Source organism: Arachis hypogaea, chromosome 15 (assembly GCF_003086295.3).
Source record: "Arachis hypogaea cultivar Tifrunner chromosome 15, arahy.Tifrunner.gnm2.J5K5, whole genome shotgun sequence".
In the NCBI taxonomy this organism is placed as follows: Eukaryota; Viridiplantae; Streptophyta; class Magnoliopsida; order Fabales; family Fabaceae; genus Arachis; species Arachis hypogaea.
This window is the reverse complement of record NC_092050.1, coordinates 117470632-117486024: the sequence shown is the minus strand read 5'-3', so window position 1 is coordinate 117486024 and position 15393 is coordinate 117470632. Positions and strand designations below refer to the sequence as shown.

Sequence of the window (15393 nt, the reverse complement as noted above, 5' to 3'; positions counted from 1 at the left end):
TTCCTGTTCATATGAAAAAGAAGAAAACAGGAAAGAAGAGGAATCCTCTATGTCACAGTATAGAGATTCCTTTATGTGAGTAGAAGAAGAGAAGAATAGAAGAAGGAGAAGAGAAAAAAATTCGAAAATAATTAAAAAGAAAAGGAAAATATTTTTGTTTTTTTTTAAATTAATTAAAATTCGAAAATTAAAAAGAGAAATAAAATTAAATTAAAATTTAAAGCAATTAGTTAATTAAAAGGAATTTTGAAAAAGTAGGGAGGAGTTTTCAAAAATTAGAGAGAGAGAATTAGTTAGGTAGTTTTGAAAAAGATAAGAATCAAACAAGATAAGATTAATTGAAAAAAAGATTTGAAAATCAATTTTGAAAAGATAAGAAGTTAGAAAAGATTTTGAAATTAATTTTGAAAAAGATGTGATTGAAATTTATTTTGAAAAAGGTTTGAAAAAGAAATTTAAAAAGATTTGATTTTGAAAATTAAAGTTGATTACTTGACTAACATGAAACAAAAAGATATGATTTTAAAATTTAAAGATTGAACCTTTCTTAGTAGGCAAGTAACAACTTAAGATTTTTGAATCAATCACATTAATTGTTAGTAAAGATTTTGAAATTATGAAACAAAATAAGAAAAGGATTTTTGAAAATCAATTTGAAATTTTTGAAAATATGAAAGAAAAAGTGAAAAAGATTTGATTTTTGAGAAAGATTTGAAAAAGATAGAATTTTTAAATTGAAAATTTGATTTGACTCATAAGAAACAACTAAATTTTAAAAAGTTTTGAAAAAGTCAACTCAAATTTTCGAAAATTTATGAGAGAAAAGGGAAAGATATTTTTTTATTTTTGAATTTTTAATGATGCAAGAGAAAAACAATGAAAAGACTCAAAACATGAGAATTCAAGATCAAAACACATGATGCATGCAAGAACACTTTGAATGTCAAGATGAACACCAAGAACACCTTGAATGTCAAGATCAACACCAAGAACTTATTTTTGAAAATTTTTAAGAAAAGAAAAACATGCAAGACTCCAAACTTAGAAATTTTCAAACTTTAGACACTAACAAATTGAAAATGCATATGAAAAACAAGAAAAGACACAAAACATAAAAATGCAAAGATCAAACAAAGCAAATCATCAAGAACAACTTGAAGATTATGAAGAACACCATGCATGAGTTTTGAAAATTAAAGAACAATTAAAAAGATGCAACTGACACCAAACTTAAAAATTGACACAAGACTTAAACAAGAAACACAAAATTATTTTTGGTTTTATGGTTTTAAAAGTTTTTTGGAATTTTTTTTTCGAAAATTAATTGCAAAAAGAAAAATAAGGATTTCAAAATTTTTAATGAGAATTTCAGGAATCATGCAATGTTAGTCTAAAGCTCCGGTCCAGGAATTAGACATGGCTTACTAGCCAGCTAAGCTTTCAGTGAAAGCTCCGGTCTAAAACACTAGACATGGCCAATGGCCAGCCAAGCTTCAGCAGATACAAATCAGGCATATAACAACTGATTAGATGAGAGTCCAAGGGCTCTTACCATGATAAGTGGAGGCCTCAGTCCAAAAATTTAGACATGGCTTGACAGCCAGCCAGGCTTCAACAGATCATGAAGAAACTCTAGAATTCCTTCTTAAAAATTTTGAAGAACAGAGAATAATTTAAATTTTTTTTTGAAAATTTTTCGAAAATAAAAAGAATAAAAACAAAAACTTAAAATTAAAATAAAATTACCTAATCTGAGCAACAAGATGAACCGTCAGTTGTCCAAACTCAAACAATCCCTGGCAACGGCGCCAAAAACTTGGTATGCAAAATCGTGATCGTTCATTCCCCGACAACGGCGCCAAAAACTTGGTATGCGAAATCGTGATCATTCATTCCTTGGTAACGGCGTCAAAAACTTTATATGCACGTTCATAATCTTAATTCTTTGTCACAACTTTGCACAACTAACCAGCAAGTGCACTGGGTCGTCCAAGTAATAAACCTTACGTGAGTAAGGGTCGATCCCACGGAGATTGTCGGCTTGAAGCAAGCTATGGTCACCTTGTAAATCTCAGTTAGGCGGATTCAAATGGTTATGGTGAATTGATAATTAAAATATAATTAAAATATAAAATAGGATAGAAATACTTATGTAATTCATTGGTGAGAATTTCAGATAAGCATATAGAGATGCTTTTGTTCCTCCTGAACCTCTGCTTTCCTGCTGTCTTCATCCAATCATTCCTACTCCTTTCCATGGCAAACTTTATGTAGGGAATCACCGTTGTCAATGGCTACTTCCCGTCCTCTCAGTGAAAATGGTCCAAAATGCGCTATCACCGCACGGCTAATCATCTGTCGGTTCTCGATCATACTGGAATAGGATTCAGTAATCCTTTTGCGTCTGTCACTACGCCCAGCACTCGCGAGTTTGAAGCTCGTCACAGCCATCCCTTCCCAGATCCTACTCGGAATACCACAGACAAGGTTTAGACTTTCCGGATCTCAAGAATGACCACCAATAATTCTAGCCTATACCACGAAGACTCTGATCTCATGATCAGGAGGCTAAGAGATACACATTCAAGCTTGTTTGCATGTAGAACGGAAGTGGTTGTCAGACACGCATTCATAGGTGAGAATGGTGATGAGCATCACATAATCATCACATTCGTCATGTTCTTGTGTGCAAATGAATATCTTAGAGAAGAAATAGGCTTGAATTGAATAGAAAAACAATAGTACTTTGCATTAATTCATGAGGAACAGCAGAGCTCCACACCTTAATCTATGGTGTGTAGAAACTCTACCTTTGAAAATACATAAGTGATAATGGTCCAGGCATGGCCGAATGGCCAGCCTCCCAAAGAAGGTTCAATCATCAAAACATGATCAAAAGCTCCTCAAAAGATGTAAATACAATAGTAAAAAGTTCTATTTATACTAAACTAGTTACTAGGGTTACAGAAATAAGTAATTGATGCAGAAATCCACTTCCGGGCCCAGCTGGTGTGTGCTTGGGCTGAGCATTGAAGCTTTCATGTGTAGAGGTCTTCCTTGGAGTTAAACGCCAGTTTGTAACCTGTTTCTGGCGTTTAACTCTGCTTTGCAACCTGTTTCTGGCGTTTAACTCCAGAATAGGGCAGAGAGCTGGCATTGAACGCTAGTTTGCATCATCTAAACTCTGGCAAAGTATGAACTATTATATATTGCTGGAAAGCCCTAGATGTCTACTTTCCAACGCAATTAAGAGCGCACCATTTGGACTCTTTTAGCTCCATAAAATCCATTTTGAGTGCAGGGAGGTCAGAATCCAACAGCATCTGCATTCCTTCTTCAACCTCTGAATCTGATTTTTGCTCAAGTCCCTCAATTTCAGCCAGAAATTACCTGAAATCATAGAAAAACACACAAACTCATAGTAAAGTCCAGAAATGTGATTTTTATTTGAAAACTAATAAAAATATGCTAAAAACTAACTAAATCATGCTAAAAACTATGTAAAAACAATGCCAAAAAGCGTATAAATTATCCGCTCATCAGTGTTTTTTGTTATTTTTCATATGCATTTTCGAATCCATAGTGTCTAAACATTAAAAATTTCTAAGTTTGGTGTCTTGCATGTGTTTCTTTTCTTAAAAATTTTCAAAAATATGTTCTTGATGTTCATCATAATCTTCAAAGTGTTCTTGGTGTTCATCTTGACATTCAAAGTGTTCTTACATGCATTATTTGTTTTAATCTTAAATTCTTATGTCTTGTGTCATTCTGTTGTTTTTCTCTCTCTTCATTAATTCAAAAAAAATAAAAAATAATATCTTTCCCTTATTTTACTCATAAATTTCGAAATTTTGGGTTGACTTAGTCAAAAATTTTCAAAATTTAGTTGTTTCTTGTTAGTCAAGTCAAATTTTCAATTTAAAAATTTTATCTTTTCAAATCTTTTTTAAAAATCAAATCTTTTTCATTTTTTTTAATATTTTTGAAATTTTTTTAAATAAATTTTCAAAATTTTTTTCTTATTTTTATTTCATATTTTCGAAAACTTTACTAACAATTAATGATTTGATTCAAAAATTTCAAGTTTGTTACTTTTCTTTTAAGAAAAGTTCAATCTTTAAATTCTAGAATCATATCTTTTAGTTTCTTGTTAGTCAAGTCATCAATTTTAATTTTCAAAATCGAATATTTTTAAATTTCTTTTTCAAATCTTTTTCAAAATAAATTTCAATCATATCTTTTTCAAAATTTAATTTCAAAATCTTTTTCTAACTTCTTATCTTTTCAAAATTTATTTTCAAATCTTTTTCAATTAACTACTTGACTTTTTGTTTGATTTTAAAAGTTTACTACTTCTTATCTTTTTCAAAACCACCTAATTACTTTTCTCTCTCTAATTTTCGAAAATCACTAACCACTTTTTCAAAAAAAAATTTAAATAACTAATTGTTTTGAATTCTAATTTTATTTTATTTCTTTTAATAAATTCGAATTCTAACTAATAATTAAAATAAAAAAAATATTTTTCTTTTCTTTTAAATTAATATTCGAATACTCTCTCTCATCTCTTTCTATTTATTTTATTTAATTACTAACACTTCTCTTCTTCTTAAAATTTGAACCATTTCCCTCTCTCTGTATTCGAATTCTCTTTATTCTCTCTCTACCTCATTCTTCTATTCTTCTCTTCTTCTACTCATATAAAGGAATCTCTATACTATGACATAGAGGATTCTATTATTCTCTTTGTTCTCTTCTTTTTCATATAAGCAAGAACAAGGATAAGAACATTCTTGTTGAAGCTGATCCTGAACCTGAAAGGACTCTAAAGAGGAAGCTAAGAGAAGCTAAAGCACAAAACTCTGGAGAGGACCTAACAGAAATTTTCAAAAAAGAAGTAGAGATGGCAGCCGAAAATAATAACAATGGTGGAGATGCAAGGAAGATGCTTGGTGACTTTACTACACCAACTTCTGACTTCTATGGAAGAAGCATCTCAATTCCTGCAATTGGAGCAAACAACTTTGAGCTTAAGCCTCAATTAGTTTCTCTAATGCAGCAGAATTGCAAGTTTCATAGACTTTCATTAGAAGATCCTCATCAGTTCTTAGCTAAATTCTTGCAAATCTGTGACACTGTTAAGACCAATGGGGTTAATCACGAGGTCTATAGACTTATGATTTTCCCCTTTGCTGTAAGAGACAGAGCTAGGAGATGGTTAGACTCACAACCTAAAGAAAGCCTGAACTCTTGGGAAAAGTTGGTTAATGCTTTCTTGGCCAAATTCTTTCCACCTCAAAAGTTGAGCAAGCTTAGAGTGGAAGTCCAAACCTTCAGACAGAAGGAAGGTGAATCCCTCTATGAAGCTTGGGAAAGATACAAGCAATTGATCAGAAGGTGTCCTTCTGACATGCTTTCAGAATGGAGCATCTTATGTATATTCTATGATGGTCTGTCTGAATTGTCCAAGATGTCATTGGACCACTCTGTTGGTGGATCTCTTCATCTGAAGAAGACGCCTGCAGAAGCCCAGGAACTCATTGAAATGGTTGCAAATAACCAGTTCATGTATACTTCTAAAAGAAATCCTGTGAATAATGGGATGACCTAGAAGAAAGGAGTTCTTGATATTGATACTCTGAATGCAATATTGGCTCAGAATAAAATATTGACTCAGCAAGTCAATATGATTTCTCAGAATTTGACTGGAATGCAAGCTGCATCCGGCAGTGCTAAAGAAGCCTCCTCTAAAGAAGAAGCTTATGACCCTGAGAATCCTGCAATAGAAGAGGTGAATTACATGGGATAATCCTATGGAAACACCTATAATCCTTCATGGAGAAATCATCCAAATTTCTCATAGAAAGATCAACAGAAGCCTCAACAAGGCTTCAATAATAATAATGGTGGGAGAAATAGGTTTGGCAATAGCAAGCCTTTTCCATTATCTTCTAAGCAACAGACAGAGAATTCTAAGCAGAGCCTCTCTGACTTAGCAACCATAGTCTCTGATCTATCTAAGACCACTCTCAGTTTCAAGACTGAAACAAGGTCCTCCATCAGAAATTTGGAGGCACAAGTGGGTCAGCTGAGTAAAAGAGTTACTGAAATCCCTCCTAGTACTCTCTCAAGCAATACAGAAGAGAATCCAAAAAGAGAGTGCAAGGCCATAAATATACCCAACATGGCCAAAACTATAGAGGAGGAAGAGGCAGTGATTTCCAATGAGGAAGACCTCAATGGACGTCCACTGACCACTAAGGAATTCCCTATTGAGGAACCAAAGGAATCTGAGGCTCATATAGAGACCATAGAGATTCCACTGAACTTACTGTTGCCATTTATGAGCTCTGATGAGTATTCTTCCTCTGAAGAGGATGAAGATATTGTTGAAGAGCAAGTTGCTCAGTATTTAGGAGCAATCATGAAACTGAATGCCAAGTTATTTGGTAATGAGACTTGGGAGGATGAACCTCCATTGCTCATCAATGAACTGAATGCTTTAGTTCAACTGAATTTACCTCAGAAGAAACCGGATCCCGGAAAGTTCTTAATACCCTGTACCATAGGCACCATGACCTTTGAGAAAGCTCTGTGCGACTTAGGGTCAGGAATAAACCTCATGCCAATCTCTGTAATGGAGAAATTAGGAATCTTTGAGGTACAAGCTGCAAGAATCTCACTAGAGATGGCAGACAAATGAATGAAATAGGCTTATGGACTTGTAGAGGATGTCTTAGTGAAGGTTGAAGGCCTATACATCCCTGCTGACTTCATAATCCTAGACACTGGGAAGGATGAAGATGAATTCATTATCCTTGGAAGACCCTTCCTAGCCACAGCAAGAGCTGTGATTGATGTGGATAGAGGAGAGTTAATCCATCAATTGAATAAGGACTATCTTGTGTTTAAGGCTCAAGGATCTTCTTCTGTAACCATGGAGAAGAAGCATGAAAAGCTTCTCTCAATACAGAGTCAAACAGAGCCCCCGCACTCAACTCCTAAGTTTGGTGTTGGGAGGCCACCATCAAGCTTTGAGTCTCTGTGAAGCTCTCTAAGAGCTCACTGTCAAGCTATTGATATTAAAGAAGCGCTTATTGAGAGGCAACCCAATGATATTTAATTATATTTATTTATATTTCGTTGTCATTTTATGTTTTCTTTAGGTTGATGATCATGTGAAGTCATAAAAACAGCTGCAGAATTAAAGCAAAATCAAAAACAGCATACAAAATAGCACACCCTGGAGGACAGGCTTACTGGCGTTTAAACGCCAATAAGGATAGCAGAATGGGCGTTTAACTCCCAATCTGGCAGCATTCTGGGCGTTAAATGCCAGAAATGGCAGGCAGACTGGCGTTTAACGCCAGAAAAGGGTGTCTAGTATCTGGCTGGCGTTAAATGCCAGAATTGGCAGACAAACTGGCATTTAATGCCAGAAAAGGGTGTCTGATGGGCGTTAAACGCCAGAAAGGGGCATCAGCCTGGCGTTTAACGCCAAAAAAGGTAGCAGAGTTGGCGATAAACGCCAAAAATGGCACACAGGGGGCGTTTAAACGCCAGAAAGGTGCAGGGAGCAGAATTTCTTGACACCTCCGGATCTGTGGACCCCACAAGATCCCTACCTATCCCAACTCACTCTCTCTCCTCTTCACACCTCTCCATAACACTCTTCCCCACAACCTCTTCACCACTCACATCCATCTATCATAAAACCCTACCTACCTCATCATTCAAATTCAAACAATTTCCCTCCCAAACCCAACCCCTAATACACGAATTCCCCCTCTCTCTTACCCTATAAATACCCCTTCTCACCACCTTCAATTTCACACATCATACACACTCCTACCCCCTTGGCCGAAACCAACACTCCCCTCTATCTCCTCCATTTCTTCTTCTTCTACTCCTTTCTTTCTTCTTTTGCTCGAGGACGAGCAAACCTTTTAAGTTTGGTGTGGGAAAAAGCTCTACTTTTTGTTTTTCCATAACCATTAATGGCACCTAAGACCAGAAAAATCTCTAGAAAGAGGAAAGAGAAGGCAATTGCTTCCACCTCCGAGTCATAGAAGATGGAGAGATTCATCTCAAAGGTCCATCAAGACCACTTCTATGAAGTTGTGGCCAAGAAAAAGGAGATCCCCGAGGTCCCCTTCATGCTCAAAAAGAGTGAATATTTGGAGATCCAACGTGAGATTCGAAGAAGAGGTTGGGAAGTTCTCACCAACCCAATCCAACAAGTCAGAATCTTAATGGTTCAAGAGTTCTATGCTAATGCATGGATCACTAAGAACCATGATCAAAGTGTGAACCCGAACCCAAAGAATTGGCTCACAATGGTTCGGGGGAATTACTTGGATTTCAGTCTGGAAAATGTGAGGTTGGCATTTAACTTGCCAATGATACAAGAAGATCCTCACCCTTTCACTAGAAGGGTCAACTTTGATCAAAGGTTGGACCAAGTCCTCATAGACATCTGTGTGGAAGGAGCTCAATGGAAGAGAGACTCAAGAGGTAAGCCGATTCAATTAAGAAGGCTTGACCTCAAACCTGTGGCTAGGGGATGGTTGGAGTTCATCCAACGCTCTATCATTTCTACTAGCAACCGGTCTGAAGTTATAATAGACCGGGCTATCATGATCCATAGTATCATGAATGGAGAGGAAGTAGAAGTTCATGAGATCATACCTCTAGAACTCTACAAGGTGGCGGACAAGCCCTCCACTTTGGCAAGGTTAGCCTTCCCTCATCTCATCTGTAACCTATATAATTCAGCTGGAATTGTCATAGAGGAAGACATCCTCATTAAAGGAGACAAGCCCATCACTAAGAAGAGGATGGAGCAAACAAGAGAGCCCACTCATGGACCTCAACAAGATCATGAGGAAGTTCTTCATCAAGAAATCCCTGAGATGTCTCAAGGGATGTATTTTTCTCCACACAACTACTGGGAGCAACTCAACACTTCTTTAGGAGAATTAAGTTCTAACATGGGGCAACTAAGGATGGAGCACCAAGAGCACTCCATTATCCTCCATAAAATCAGAGAGGACTAAAAGGCCATGAGGGAGGAGCTACAAAGGCAAGGAAGAGATATTGAGGAGCTCAAGAACTCCATTGGTTCTTCAAGAGGAAGAAGAAGCCACCATCACTAAGGTGGACCCGTTCTTTAATCTCCTTGTTATTTATTTTTCTGTTTTTGGTTTTTATGCTTTATGTTTTGACTATGTTTGTGTCTTCATTACATGATCATTAGTGTTTAGTGCCTATGTCTTAAAGCTATGAATGTCCTATGAATCCTTCACCTTTCTTAAATGAAAAATGTTTTCTGAAAAAGAAAAAGAAGTACATGAATTTCGAAATCTATCTTGATAATAGTTTAATTATTTTGATGTGGTGGCAACACTTTTTGTTTTCTGAATGAATGCTTGAATAGTGCATATTTTTTATAGTGAAGTTTATGAATGTTAAAATTGTTGGCTCTTGAAAGAATAATGAAAAAAGAGAAATGTTATTGATAATCTAAAAAATCATAAAATTGATTCTTGAAGCAAGAAAAAGCAGTGAAAAACACAAAGCTTGCGAAAAAAAATGGCAAAAAATAAAGAAAAAAAAGAAAAAAAAAGAAAAAGCATGCAGAAAAAGCCAATAGCCCTTTAAACCAAAAGACAAGGGTAAAAAGGATCCAAGGCTTTGAGCATTAATGGATAGGAGGGCCCAAAGGAATAAAATCCTGGCCTAAGTGGCTAAACCAAGCTGTCCCTAACCATGTGCTTGTGGCGTGAAGGTGTCAAGTGAAAAGCTTGAGACTGAGTGGTTAAAGTCGTGGTCCAAAGCAAAAAGAGTGTGCTTAAGAGCTCTGGGCACCTCTAACTGGGGACTCTAGCAAAACTGAGTCACAATCTGAAAAGGTTCACCCAGTTATGTGTCTATGGCATTTATGTATCCGGTGGTAATACTGGAAAATAAAATGCTTAGGGTCACGGCCAAGACTCATAAAGTAGCTGTGTTCAAGAATCAACATACTGAACTAAGAGAATCAATAACACTATCTGAATTCTGAGTTCCTATGGATGCCAATCATTCTGAACTTCAAAGGATAAAGTGAGATGCCAAAACTTTTCAGAAGTAAAAAGCTACTAGTCCTGCTCATATAATTGAAACTAATCTTCATTGATATTTTTGGAATTTATTGTATTTTCTCTTCTTTTTATCCTATTTTGTTTTTAGTTTCTTGGGGACAAGCAACAATTTAAGTTTGGTGTTGTGATGAGCGGATAATTTATACCATTTTTGGCATTATTTTTACATAGTTTTTAATATGTTTTAATTACTTTTTATTATATTTTTATTAGTTTTCATGCAAAAATCACATTTCTGGACTTTAATATGAGTTTGTGTGTTTTTCTATAATTTCAGGTGTTTTCTGGCTGAAATTGAGGGACATGAGCAAAAATCTGATTCAGAGGCTGAAAAAGGACTGTAGATACTGTTGGATTCTGACCCTCCTACACTCGAAGTAGATTTTCTGAAGCTACAGAAGCCCAATTGGTGCGTTCTAAATTGTGTTGAAAAGTACACATCTTGGGCTTTCCAGAAATGTTTAATAGTCCATACTTTGCCCGAGATTTGATGGCCCAACTGGCGTCTAAATGCCCACCAAAGACCCTTTTCTGGAGTAAAATGCCCAAACTGGCACCAGAACTGGAGTTAAACGCCCAAACTGGCACCCAAGCTGGTGTTTAATTCCAAGAATAGCCTATGCACGTGAAAGCTTCAATGCTCAGCCCAAGCACACACCAAGTGGGCCTCAGAAATGGATTTTTGCACTATCTGCACTTAGTTATTCATTTTCTATAATCCCTAGTAACTAGTTTAGTATAAATAGCACTTTTTACTATTGTATTAGGGGATTATGATATTATCATCCTTGGACTTGAAGGCTGGCCACACGGCCATACCTAAACTATTTTCTCTTATGTATTTTCTACGGTGGAGTTTCTACACCTCTGATGAGCGGATAATTTATACGCTTTTTGGCATTATTTTTAGTATGTTTTTAGTAGAATCTAGTTACTTTTAGGGATGTTTTCATTAGTTTTTATGTTAAATTCACATTTCTGGACTTAACTATGAGTTTGTGTGTTTTTCTATGATTTCAGGTATTTTCTGGCTGAAATTGAGGGACTTGAGCAAAAATCAGATTCAGAGGTTGAAGAAGGACTGCTGATACTGTTGGATTCTGACCTCCCTGCACTCAAAATGGATTTTCTGGAGCTACAGAACTCAAAATGGTGCGCTTCCAATTGCGTTGGAAAGTAGACATCCAGGGATTTCCAGCAATATATAATAGTCCATACTTTGCCCAATTTTAGACGATGCAAACTGGCGTTCAACGCCAGCTCTCTGCCCAATTCTGGCGTCCAGCGCTAGAAACAAGTTGCAAAGTGGAGTTCAACGCCCAAACTGGCACAAAAGCTGGCGTTCAACTCCAAGAATGACCTTTCCACGTGTAGACTTCAAGCTCAGCCCAAGCACACACCAAGTGGGCCCCGGAAGTGGATTTATGCATCAATTACTTACTTCTGTAAACCCTAGTAGCTAGTTTATTATAAATAGGACCTTTTACTATTGTATTAGACATCTTTGGATTATCTTTTGATCTATTGATCACGTTTGGGGGCTGGCCATTCGGCCATGCCTGGACCTTCATTACTTATGTATTTTCAACGGTAGAGTTTCTGCACTCCATAGATTAAGGTGTGGAGCTCTGCTGTTCCTCAAAGATTAATGCAAAGTACTACTGTTTTCTATTCAATTCATCTTATTTTGCTTCTAAGATATTCATTCGCACTTCAACCTGAATGTGATGAACGTGACAATCATTATCATTCCTTATGAACGTGTGCCTGACAACCACTTCCATTCTACCTTAGATTGAATGAGTATCTCTTAGATCTCTTAATCAGAATCTTTGTGGTGTAAGCTAGATTGATGGCGGCATTCATGAGAATCCGGAAAGTCTAAACCTTGTCTGTGGTATTCCAAGTAGGATTCAGGGATTGAATGACTGTGACGAGCTTCAAACTCGCGAGTGCTGGGCGTAGTGATAGACACAAAAGGAGGGTGAATCCTATTCCAGCATGATCGAGAACCTCAGATGATTAGCCGTGCTGTGACAGAGCATTTAGACCATTTTCACAAGAGGATGGGATGTAGCCATTGACAACAGTGATGCCCTTGCATAAAGCCAGCCATGGAAAGGAGTAGGATTGATTGGATGAAGGCAGCAGGAAAGCAGAGGTTCAGAGGAACGAAAGCATCTCTATGCACTTATCTGAAATTCTCACCAATGATTTACATAAGTATTTCTATCCTTATTTTAGTATTAATTTCGAAAACTCCATAACTATTTTATATCCGCCTGACTAAGATTTACAAGGTGACCATAGCTTGCTTCATACCAACAATCTCCGTGGGATCGACCCTTACTCACGTAAGGTTTATTACTTGGACGACCCAGTGCACTTGCTGGTTAGTTATGCGAAGTTGTGAAGATATGTTTAGACCATGGTTCTGTGCATCCGTTTTTGGTGCCATCGCCAGGAAATCAATTTCGAACAATAATTCACAACCTGAGTAACAATTTCGCATACCAAGTTTTTGGCGCCATTGCCGGGGATTGTTCGAGTTTGGACAACTGACGGTTCATCTTGTTGCTCAGATTGGGTAACTTTCTTTTCGTTTTCTTTTCAAAAAGTTTTCAAAAATTTTTCAAAAATCTCTTTCAAAAATTTCTCCTTTGTTTTCGGAAAAAAAATTTTAAAATAAAAATGTTTTCAAAAAAAAAATATTTTTCTTCAAAATTTTTAAGAATGAATTCTAGTGTTTCATGAAACATGTTGAATCCTATCTGGCTGTAAAGCCATACCCAAACTGCTTTGGGATTGGTCTTCAACTAATCACCTCAATGGATGTAATTTGCATGCTAGAGCTTGGCTGGCTATTAAGCCATGCCTGACCCTTTGATTGGAGCTTTAGTTTAAAGAGCATAAGATTCCTGGAATTCATATTAAAAATTTTGGAATCCTTATTTTTATTTTTCAAATAATTTTCGAAAAATACAAAAAAATTAGAAAATCATAAAAATAAAAAATATTTTTTGTGTTTCTTGTTTGAGTCTTGAGTCATGTTATAAGTTTGGTGTCAATTGCATGTTCATCTTGCATTTTTCGAAAAAATTCATGCATTCATAGTGTTCTTCATGATCTTCAAGTTGTTCTTGGTAAGTCTTCTTGTTTGATCTTTGCATTTGCAGGTTTTGTATCTTTTCTTGTTTTTCATATGCATTCCTGAATTCTTTATGTCTAAGCATTAAAGAATTCTAAGTTTGGTGTCTTGCATGTTTTCTTTGCATTAAAAATTTTTCAAAAATGTGTTCTTGATGTTCATCATGATCTTCATAGTGTTCTTGGTGTTCATCTTGACATTCATAGCATTCTTGCATGCATTCATTGTTTTGATCCATAACTTTCATGCATTGCATCATTTTTCTTGTTTTTCTCTCTCATCATAAAAATTCAAAAATCAAAAAAATATCTTTCCCTTTTTCTCTCTTAAAATTTTGAAAATTAGATTTGACTTTTTCAAAAATTTTTAAAATCTAGTTGTTTTTATGAGTCAAATCAAATTTTCAATTTAAAAAAAAAATCTTATCTTTTTCAAAATCTTTTTCAAAAATCAAATCTTTTTTTAATTTTTTTTAGTTATTTTCGAAAATTTCAAAAATATTTTTCAAAAATTTTTTTCTTAATTTTACATCATATTTTCGAAAATAACATCATCAATTAATGTTTTGATTCAAAAATTTCAAGTTTGTTACTTACTTGTTAAGAAAGATTCAAACTTTAAGTTCTAGAATCATATCTTGTGATTTCTTGTGAATCAAGTCATTAATTGAGATTTTAAAAATCAAATCTTTTTCAAAAACTAATTTCTATCATATCTTTTCAAAAATATCTTCGTATCTTACCTTTTTCAAAAAAGTGATTGCAAAATATCTTTTCTAACTTCCTAACTTCTTATCTTTTCAAAATTTGTTTCAACTAACTAACTAACTTTTTGTTTGTTTCTTACCTTTTTCGAAACTACCTAACTAACTCTCTCTCTCTAATTTTCAAAAAAATCTTCCCTCTTTTTCAAAATTTCTTTTTAATTAGACTAATTATTTTATTTTTTATTTGAATTTTCGAAAAACTACTAACCTTTTTCAAAAACTATTTTTGAAAATCACTAACTCTTTTTCAAAAATTATTTTCGAAAATTCTCTCCTCCTCTCATCCCCTTCTATTTATTTATTCATCTACTAACACTTCTCTTCATCTCACATCTCTGCTCCTATCATCACCTTTGTATTTGGATTCTTCATTCTTCTTCACCCCTATTCCTTTTCTTCTTCTACTAACAATAAGGAACCTCTTTACTGTGACATAGAGGATTCCTCTTCTTTTCTTTTTCTCTTCTCTTTCTTATGAGCAGGGACAAAGAAAAAGGCATTCTTGTTGAAGCTGATCCAGAACCTGAAAGGACTCTGAAGAGAAAACTAAGAGAAGCTAAATTACAACAATCCAGAGACAACCTTATTGAAAATTTCGAACAAGTAAAGGAGATGGCAGCCGAACCCAACAACAATAATGCAAGGAGAATGCTTGGTGACTTTACTGCACCTAATTTCAATTTACATGGAAGAAGCATCTCCATTCCTACCATTGGAGCAAACAATTTTGAGCTGAAACCTCAGTCTAGTTTCTCTGATGCAGCAGAGCTGCAAGTTTCATGGACTTCCATCTGAAGATCCTTTTCAGTTCTTAACTGAATTCTTGTAGATCTGTGATACTGTTAAGACTAATGGAGTAGATCCTGAAGTCTACAGGCTCATGCTTTTCCCTTTTGCTGTAAGAGACAGAGCTAGAATATGGTTGGACTCTCAACCCAAAGACAGCCTGAACTCTTGGGATAAGCTGGTCACGGCTTTCTTAGCCAAGTTCTTTCCTCCTCAAAAGCTGAGCAAGCTTAGAGCTGATGTTCAAACCTTCAGACAAAAAGAAGGTGAATCCCTCTATGAAGCTTGGGAAAGATACAAGCAGCTGACCAAAAAGTGTCCTTCTGACATGCTTTCAGAATGGACCATCCTGGATATATTCTATGATGGTTTATCTGAGCTATCAAAGATGTCATTGGATACTTCTGCAGGTGGATCCATTCACCTAAAGAAAACGCCTGCAGAAGCTCAAGAACTCATTGACATGGTTGCTAATAACCAGTTTATGTACACTTCTGAGAGGAATCCTGTGAGTAATGGGACGCCTATGAAGAAGGGAGTTCTTGAAATTT

General features: G+C 35.5%; 2 non-coding genes across 2 annotated transcripts; both read right to left on the bottom strand.

The window, feature by feature from the left end:
* Positions 1-5308: 5308 nt before the first annotated feature.
* Positions 5309-5416, bottom strand: LOC112752995 (small nucleolar RNA R71). The gene has a single exon (XR_003177399.1). It is a non-coding gene; the product is annotated as a small nucleolar RNA R71 (small nucleolar RNA).
* Positions 5417-15068: 9652 nt separating this feature from the next.
* On the bottom strand, positions 15069-15176 carry LOC112753210 (small nucleolar RNA R71). Its single transcript, XR_003177603.1, has one exon. It is a non-coding gene; the product is annotated as a small nucleolar RNA R71 (small nucleolar RNA).
* Between the last annotated feature and the right edge of the window lie 217 nt (positions 15177-15393).